A 10,731-nucleotide genomic window follows, 5' to 3' on the forward strand; every position below is an offset into this window, starting at 1 on the left:
ACTCACCACAACTCAACCAACAGCTACATCCGTTATATAAAAACCTGCGAAAAGGAAAATATGAAAATATATTTTCAAGAATGGGATTCGAACACATGCTCTTCTGGACTATTAGGCACGACTATGAGTTTGTGGCAGCTAGTGGATTCTTGCCTTGAATCAAGCTTCTCAAGAAATAACTCTGAATAAAGCTAAGTCTGGCTAAGAAGCTCATCCAATTTGTTAAATAACACATGATCCATTAGTGAACTCCCATTCCTCAATTTCTTTTCCATTTCCTTCTTTTCACATTCAGCTTGTTCTTCTTGTTTCTGGCAACTCAAGAGCCACAGAGGATTGCCACAAATACACTAGCCAACTTGTAAGCTACAGGTGCGTCACAGAGAATTTCCAATGTGAAAATGGCATGCCACAAATCCTTCTAATATGCAAAGATAGATCCTTCTTTGTATTCAATGAAGGGCTATGCTTCCAGACAAGAGCCTTGAACAATTGCTTTTACTAGTTTACTAGGGGCAGGGACTTGTTGCTCAGCAACAGCCTTTGTTCTTTCATGAATTTACAAGGGTTTCATGTTGTTTTTTAATGTTATTTCAACTCCACCTAATCTCCCTCTCCGGTGTTGGGTCGGCACCAGCTGTTCCGCAGTACAGACTTAGCGTCTCGAGAGTTGTTTTGACCCAACACCTGGAATGATGATAGTCGTGGATCCTGTAGGTTACGATTCTACAGTCACAATTATTCACAAGGATATAAGGGTAATATCTTGGGTTTTCTCTGAGATTCTGATGCTCATTTGTCGGAGGAGCGCACCATGAGTGCTCTGTAGCGAAGCCTGCGGGTAATTTGTGTTCTTTCCTCAACTATGCGACACATATGCGGTTGTTACTTATACCAGGTTAATTAAATTTTTGTTGGGGATTTTTCTGATAAAATCCCAAAAACAAACAAAATAAACTCCACAGAGGCAATGCTCTGTTTCTCTTCCTCAGGATCTTTTGTGCACAGGGAAGCCTTTTAAAAAAAATGTCTGAAGAACAGAGTATTACACCACCATAAAAACATTTCTATTGATTAAAACAAAATGTCTGATACAAACTTCATCCTCTTTGCTGAGAGGGATTCACCAAAAATACTCTGCCTCTTTTACAAAATGATTTTTACACCACTGTGTAAAATCTTCATTCACTGCTGTAAAATAAATTTACATGGATTTACTGCTGTAAAAGAGCTTTTACATTTACTGGTGTAAAACTATTTTACACATACTGCTGTAAAAAAAACATTACTTATGCAACTCCCAAAATCTCATACTCCCCGCACTGCTGTGCATAATTAATTCCTTGCTTCATAAAAATTTCATGTTGCTCCCTGCTCTTTCGCTGCTGCGAGCTTCAGGTTCATCGCATGAGCAAAACTAGATGTTCATACATATTACACACGAGAGCCCGTTTTGTTACATACAAAATAAACCCAAAACAATTACATAGTATACGAGCTCCATTTTTTTGGATATTACATTGCGTAAATATTTTTAACACACTGACCAGACCATGCCTTTCTTTAAATGCACCATACCTTCGACATATAAAAAAAATAAAATTGAAGTTTTCACCAACCTAGTTCCTATCATAATAACTATGTAATAAATATTTTTACGGCGGTCAACCAAAATTGAAATTCACTCCACGCAAAGTCATTAATGCAAGCTTGTATGCAGGTTGGAACGATGGACGGCGGAGATTGATGGAGTAGATCCAACGGTGGAGGAGAATATCAAGAGGCCTTACTTGTCTGAACGATAGCACCCGAGAATGTCAGACTTGCTTACGTATGGGGAGAGCCACGCGTCTGCATCATATTGTATCGAGCTCAAATATACGAAAAATACCTTTGCCGGAAAATGGTCCGAGAAATTTCAGGCGGATTTGCTGAACGGATTCTGGCGATGTACGTCTGCGTTGAAATTACATATTCAACACTCCCCTTTAATTTCAACTGCTGGGCATTCGGTCATACCCAGACACTTCCTCAAAGATTCAAAGCTTTTCTGATCCAATGGCTTTGTCAAGATGTCTGCTACCTGTTCTTGAGTCCTGCGATGTTCTAAGACAATTTCTCCATTGTTCACCAATTCTCTGATGTAGTGAAACCTTGTATCAATGTGTTTCATTCTCTTATGAAACACTGAATTCTTTGACAATGCAATAGCTAAGCTATTGTCACAAAAAATCACTGTCGCTTTTGCCTGCTCTTGGCCTAAGCTCCTCAACATTCTTCTCATCCAAACTGCTTGACATGCTGCTGCTGTAGCTGCCACATATTCAGCCTCTGCTGTAGACAATGCTACAATGGACTGCTTCTTAGAAGCCCATGAAATGGCTCCTGAACCCATATGAAAAACATAACCGGAAGTGCTTTTCCGATCATCTACACTTCCAGCCCAATCACTATCAGTGTATCCAACCAAATCTGAATGTTCTGAGACATCATATAAAATTCCAAACATTTTGGTACCTTTGACATACCTTAAAATTCTTTTTGCTGCCTGCCAATGTGCCTCCTTTGGTTTCTCCATGAATCTGGAAATTAAACTAACAGCATACATAATGTCAGGCCTAGTTGCTGTTAAATACATAAGGCTGCCAACAATACTCTTGTACAAACTAGGATCAAAATCCTTGCTGCTGTCCTCTCTGCTGAGTTTTAATCCCATTACTGTGGGAGTGATTGTTGCCTTGCATTCTTGCATGTTAAATCTGCCCAACACTTGATTTACATATCTTGCTTGTGAGATAAAAATTCCTTTTTCATTTTGATCTACTTCTATGCCTAAGAAGTATCTCAACAAACCCATGTCAGTCATTTCAAATTCCTCTTTCATAACTGATTTAAAATTCTCAATGAGCTGATCATCATTACCTGTGAAAATAACATCATCAACATATAAGACAACAATCAAAATTTTACCATCTTTTTCTTTGATGTAGACGGTGGGTTCTCCTTCACACTTGTCGAATTCATTATCCAATAGATAGGAATCTATCCTGCTGTACCATGCTCTTGGCGCTTGCTTCAACCCATAAAGAGCTTTCTTCAATTTGCACACTTTGTGCTCTTCACCTTTCTTCTCATAGCCAAGAGGCTGTTCAATGTACACCTCTTCTTTTAACACTCCATTTAGGAATGCTGACTTCACGTCCATTTGGTAAACTTTCCACTTGTTTTGAGCTGCTATGGACAACACTGCTCTCACGGTTTCCATTCTTGCAACCGGGGCGAAAGTCTCCTCATAATCTCTCCCATATTGCTGCTTGTATCCTTTGACAACCAGCCTTGCCTTGTGCCTTTCTATCTTACCTTCAGCATTGCTCTTGGTCTTGTAGACCCATTTGACTCCAATGACTTCTTTGTCTTTTGGTAGCTCAACCAAATCCCATGTTTTGTTTCTCTCTATGGCATTCATCTCCTCATCCATAGCTTCTATCCATTTCTTATCTTTAATTGCATCTTCGAAATGAATAGGATCATCAACATGACAATACAAAGCAAATAAGGAATTCATTCCTTCATCATAAATATCACTTAGATTTCTAAATTTCTTACCTCTTTCATTTGGTGTACAAGTGCTTGAAGATGCACTTGAATTTCCTCCTTGTGGTGTGCTTGGAGAAGCACTCTCATTTATCCTCAATGGTGTCCCTTGCTGTCCTTGTGTTGGCGCTGCTGTTTGGGGATCCATTTCAGCCACCTCCTCATCATCTTCATCATGAGACAAACAATTTTTAACATTCACTGTTTTCTCTATGCTTCCATCCTAAGCTTCCTCCTCAATGAATTGAACATCTCTGCTGACAAAAAACTTCTTGGTAGATGGGATATACAACCTGTAGGCTTTGGATTCCTCACTATATCCAATGAAGATGCATTTCTCCCCTTTGCTATCCAACTTCCTCCTTAGCTGATCTGGAATGTGTGCATAGGCCACACATCCAAAAACTCTCATGTGGGTGACTCCTTGCTTTCTCCCACTCCACGCTTCTTCCGGCACCTTGTTCAACACTGCTTTTGTAGGACACCTGTTCAAAATATACACTGCACAATTTACAGCTTCAGCCCAATAATCATTTGGCAAATGCTTTGCCTTCAACATGCTCCTCGCCATATCCATGATGGTCCTGTTCTTCCTTTCAGCAACTCCATTTTGCTGCGGAGTGTACCTTGCTGTAAATTGTTTATGAATTCCATTTTCTCTACAAAATCGTAGGAATTCCTTGGAGATATACTCACCTCCTCTATCAGTTCTCAAAACTTTAATATGCAGCCCGCTTTGGTTTTCCACAAGTGCTTTGAAATTTCTAAATTTTTCAAACACTTCACTTTTGTTTTTAAGGAAATATACCCAAGTTTTTCTTGTAAAATCATCAATGAATGTTAGGAAATATTGGCTGCCTGCTAATGATGGAGCTTGCATTGGTCCACATAAATCTGAGTGGATGATTTCTAAGGGTGCCTTTGCCCTTATGCTCTTCCCTGATGGAAAACTTTCTCTGTGTTGTTTTCCCAAAATGCAACCTTCACAAAGGCTGTCTGGTTTCTCTATCAATGGTAGTCCTCTTACCATTCCTTTTCTGCTCAACAAATTAAGACCTCCAAAATTGAGATGTCCAAATCTCAAGTGCCACAACCAATTTTCATCCTTAGGCACGCTTTGGAAAGCCTCTTGGGTAACTGCTGCAATTTCATTTTTGTTTTTCAAATCTGCCCTGATCCTGAGAGGGAACATCCTGTTCCTTGTCATTTTCACTTCAGCAATGCATCTTTTGCTGGGTGCTATATCCATGATGGTGCACACATCATTCACAAAGAAAACGTTGTAACCTTTTTGAACAAGCTGTCCAATACTCAAGAGGTTACATCTCATTCCAGGGACATAGTAGACATCTGCTATGGTTTTCCTTTCTCCTTGCTTTGTAAATATTTTTACCTCTCCTTTTCCCATAACAGAGATTTTACTATCAGTTCCTAGTGTGACTTCTGATTTCATATTCTGATCTAGAGCAGAAAAGAGGGCTATGTTTCCTGTCATATGGTTGCTGCAACCTGAGTCTAAAAACCATATGTCTTCACTGTTTGTTTCAGCCACGTTACAAGCTAACAACACATTATTTTGGCTGTTGTTTTCTCTAGTGACATTTGCATTTTGTCTATCACTCATATCATGCTGCTTCTTCCTACATTCACTGGCATAATGCCCATATTTTTTACAATAATAGCATTGGACATTGGATTTTTCACACCTTTGTCCTTGAGCATGATGTTGTCCTCTTTGTTGGCTGCTGCCTTGACCTTGCTTCTGATTTGAATTGCTGCCTCTTCCTTGAGCATTTGCTGGACTGTTCCTTCCACCTCTGTTCTGGCTTTTGCCTCTTCCTCTCTTGTTTCCTCTGCCTTGACCTCTTCCTCTTCCAAAGGACATCTGGGTCTTGAAGGCTTGCTCTAGAGATGAGTTTTCATTCCTACTCAACCTCTGCTCATGTGTTATCAGTGATGCATGAAGCTCATCAACTGAAAAGTTTGAGAAATCCTTTGTCTCCTCTATGGTGGTGACAATCGCATCAAACTTTGAGGGTAAGACCCTCAATATTTTCTCCACAATCCTCCTTTCTTCAATGGTTTCTCCATGAGTCCTCATCTGTGTGACCAAACCAATCACATGTGTGAAGAATGAGTCAATATTATCTAACTCATTCATGCTCAGATTCTCAAAATCTTTTCTCAGCAATTGTAGTTTTGCTGTCTTCACTCTCTCCATGCCTTGATAGGCTGTCTTGAGGGTTTGCCATGCTTCATTTGCTGTCTTAGCTGCTACTAACCTTGGAAACACGCTCTGGTCTACTGCTAGATACAACAACACACGGGCTTTTGAATCCTTCTTCCTATTGCTCTTCAGCAGATCTCTTTCTCCCTGAGTTAATGCATTGAACTCATTTTCATCTGCTGGTTCTTCAAAACCATCTTCAACTATTTCCCATAAATCTTGAGAGGCAAACAGGGCTGTCATAGTTATTGACCAGTAGTCATAGTTCTTCCCATTAAACTGTGGGAGCTGGGTATTAAACATACCCATACCAGTGCTTGTGCTAGCCATTCCTTGCATCCTTAGTTATGCTTCAATTTCTTGACTGTGTATTTTAAAACAACTGACTGCTTCTTCAGCAACACATAAAAAAAACTTTGTGAAATACCTGAGTATTTTCTTGACTGAGCCTTCACTCTGCTGGAGAAGATTTACTGCTGCAACAAAAGACTCCTCCCTTCAGCTTCTTGAACACCTTCAAAGAGCCTAAACCTGCTCTAATACCACTGTTGGGGATTTTTCTGATAAAATCCCAAAAACAAACAAAATAAACTCCACAGAGGCAATGCTTTGTTTCTCTTCCTCAGGGTCTTTTGTGCACAGGGAAGCCTTTTAAAAAAAAATGTCTGAAGAACAGAGTATTACACCACCATAAAAACATTTCTATTGATTAAAACAAAATGTCTGATACAAACTTCATCCTCTTTGCTGAGAGGGATTCACCAAAAATACTCTGCGTCTTTTACAAAATGATTTTTACACTGCTGTGTAAAATCTTCATTCACTGCTGTAAAATAAATTTACATGGATTTACTGCTGTAAAAGAGCTTTTACATTTACTGGTGTAAAACTATTTTACACATACTGCTGTAAAAAGAACATTACTTATGCAACTCCCAAAATCTCATACTCCCCGCACTGCTGTGCATAATTAATTACTTGCTTCATAAAAATTTCATGCTGCTCCCAAAATCTCTTTCGCTGCTGCGAGCTTCAGGTTCATCGCATGAGCAAAACTAGATGTTCATACATATTACACACAAGAGCCCGTTTTGTTACATACAAAATAAACCCAAAACAATTACATAGTATACGAGCTCCATTTTTTTGGATATTACATTGCGTAAATATTTTTTTAACACACTGACCAGACCATGTCTTTCTTTAAATGCACCATACCTTCGACATATAAAAAAAATAAAATTGAAGTTTTCACCAACCTAGTTCCTATCATAATAACTATGTAATAAATATTTTTACGGCGGTCAACCAAAATTGAAATTCACTCCACGGAAAGTCATTAATGCAAGCTTGTATGCAGGTTGGAACGATGGACGGCAAGATTGATGGAGTAGATCCAACGGTGGAGGAGAATATCGGGAGGCCTTACTTGTCTGAACGATAGCACCCGAGAATGTCAGACTTGCTTACGTATGGGGAGAGCCACGCGTCTGCATCATATTGTATCGGGCTCAAATATACGAAAAATACCTTTGCCGGAAAATGGTCCGAGAAATTTCAGGCGGGTTTGCTGAACGGATTCTGGCGATATACGTCTGCGTTGAAATTACATATTCAACAATTTTGAGCAGAAGAGAATTAAAAGAGTTTTGTCTAGAAATTACAGGGCGAAAAAATTGCAAGGAGACGTTCCCTTAATCTTGCTCACATTCGCTGACCTCCAGGTAAGCTGAGTGTAAATCCTCATTTTCAAACTCGGTTGTTAACCCTTGTTTCGTGCTCACCCAATATGACGGTTTAGTAGACTGTAATTGTTAAAATGTGGGTTTCACAGGTTCGGTGAAGGTTTTGCTTACGACGTCGCACAGGTAAACAACCCTCCTTCTCTTTGGTTTATTTTTTATTATTCCTCCCTAACACACTTCTCCCCTCCGGATAAACTCTCTAACTGCATTTTCCTCCTTGCATGTTTTCGCACAGGTAACTTTTCTGGAATGCAAGATTGGTTTATTTGCTCAGCTAACCCCTGCTTACAACGTTGGACGGAGTAATACCCTGAAGGGGATTATTCTCCTCTTTCTATAAGTACGGTGTTTCTAAATGTCTTTGGATGAAGCAGGAAATCTACCCACTATTCCAAAGATATTACGGCTAGGTTGCGGCAAAATTCTTTATATATATACATGAATAGTTTTCTCCTTTCTACAGGAGTTGGGGTTCGTCCAATGGGATCATTTTTAGTGTCTCGACCTTGGTTCTCGTTTCTACTCTTGTTATTTTTTCGTAACATTTGGGAGCATCCCTATTTTTTTTTTTGTGATATGTGTGGTTCTTTAATTCTCTATGTTCTAGTGATACTTTCCATACTTTTTAATGCAATTAGTGTTTATTCGAACTGTTCATTCTTATCGGGTTTTGCATGTGGGTTTTCTTTTCATGGTTATGTGCAATTTCTTGAACTTTATAAGTTGTGATTATGTATAAATTGAAAAACTGTTGAAAAGTCAACTAGCGGGTGAAATCTCATCTGTCCTTTGAGAGACTCAGGCGAAGCATATTGCCTTCAAACACAATCGCCGTTGTCGATCTATCAAAAAAATAAAAGTCAACACCAGAATATCCACCCGGGGTGTTCAAATAGAGACACCTTCAACTGGGGTTGACATAGAGACACACTCAACTAATGAAGTGGTAGAAAATGTGTTTTTTTGGGGGACTTTCCGTCTTGTAGACGGAAGAGGATAAATTATGGTCTTTTGTTGGGCTTAACGACTTTAAATTGATACATTAATATGAGTGACACTTAAGTATGCAAATAAATACATATATATCTTGAAAAAATCAGTATATTTTATTGTAATAATATTTTGGGGTTAGATTTTATAAATGAGCGTAAAATTTTAAATGCCGGAGTAGTGTCCATAATATCAAACATTACATTTTAAAAAATATAAAATCGAACATTACATTAAAACAATATAAAATTAAACATTACATAAAAAAATATAAAACAAAACAAACATTACATTAAAAAAAATTTATAAAATCAAACATTACAATAGAAAAGTAATAAAAATACATAATGTTTTCTCAATAGAAAAGTAATAAAAATAATAAATAAAATAAAAATAATAAATGGGTTTAAAAGTATAATTGTTGAATTGAGGTTTCTGTGATCCATAACAGGTTTATGATAATAGTCTTCAACTAAAATCACATCATAATTCATATTGCCGATGGACCACACTCATTGGTATAATTCATATTGCCGATAAACCACACTCGTTGGTTGGAAACACGTCAGTTTAAAAGTAATAAAAATAATAAATTGGTTTAAAAATAATAAATCTGTTTAAAAGTAATAAAAATAATAAATCCGTTTAAATGTAATAAAAATAATAAATCAGTTTAAGTCAATTTATTATATTATAATTGGCTTTTATTAATAAAATTAGTTAATTTATTATATTATAATTCACTTTTATTAATAAAATTAGAAGCCATTTTTTTTAAAGGAAAATCAATAAATTTCAATAATAATGATTTATTTTCCCAATTTTGATATTTCAAAACATATAATTTCTAAACATATAGAACTTAAGAAATTTAATTAATAAACACACACTCACATAGATATATATAGTATCTACATGAATATGTAATTCGGTTGGTCTTGTACTCGCATGATGTGAGGTTGATTCCAACAATGTGTACGCGAGTTTTATGACTTTAGTTAACAAGTGAGAAGTGACCTAGACCAAAGCTCTTTAAATATTCTAAGTTGTTTGGGATGGCCACTCTCGATGGGTTTTAAAGCGTTGTTAGACTTTGGATCCTTAAAGCGTGGTTAAACTTTAGATCCTTCCTCTTGCGAAAAATGTTAGACTAAACAATGTGCAACAGAAATAAAATTACAAATATACACAGCACATTAAAAAACACAAAACCATAACACACAGATTTAATGTGGTTCACCCAACCAACCTGGGCTACGTCCACTAGAACAGAGGCATCAACAATCTTATTATTCAAAAAGAGATTACAACAATTCTTCACACATACTCTCAGCTCACCCTATTTTCTCTACACTCTTTACACACTCTCACAATCCTCTACGGGATTACATTTCTATATAGCTGGAGCATAAAACTGAATCATAAATTCCCTCACAACAAATATAGGATGCATTAACTCCTCATCAAAAAATACTGGAGCTAATATAGCAACTAATCCTATTGTTGTCACATATATGAGATTTTTTCCCAAAATTAATTAACAGAAAAATCTCAACAATCTCCACCTTGACAACAATTAGCTTGATACCCTGTTCATTTATTATTTTTATCTTTTCTGCAAGCCAAGAGAAGCTAGACACCAATGTAGCTTCTCTAACAAAATTGGTTTTGTGAACGCGTCTGCACAGTTTTCCTTCATATGCACTTTTTCAAGAGAAACACCCCTTTCAGTGATAACCTGTCTTACAAAATGGTACTTGATAGGTATATGCTTTGATTTACCATGATAGGCTGGATTCTTAGCCAAATGAATTGCACTTTGACTATCACAAAATAACTTGATGTTGTCCTGTAACCTACCAAACTCACCAATCAAACCTTTCAACCAAACCGCTTCTTTGCAAGCATGTGAAGCAGCTATGTATTATGCTTCAGTAGTGGATAAAGCAACAATATTCTATAGCTTTGACATCTAGCTAATAGCTCCACATGCAAGAGTAAAGACATACCCTGAAGTTGACCTTCTCTTATCCAAATCACCTGCAAAATCGGAATCAACATATCCGCAAACAAATTCACTACTTCTGTTATAAGTGATACAATAATCACTTGTGCCTCTCAAATACCGAAGCACCCATTTCACTGCTGACTAGTGTTCTTTTCCTTGATTTGCCA

This window comes from Pinus tabuliformis, chromosome 4_2, assembly GCF_031772625.1.
Source record: "Pinus tabuliformis cultivar Carrire ecotype Pingquan chromosome 4_2, CPIR1, whole genome shotgun sequence".
NCBI classification, from domain to species: domain Eukaryota; kingdom Viridiplantae; phylum Streptophyta; class Pinopsida; order Pinales; family Pinaceae; genus Pinus; species Pinus tabuliformis.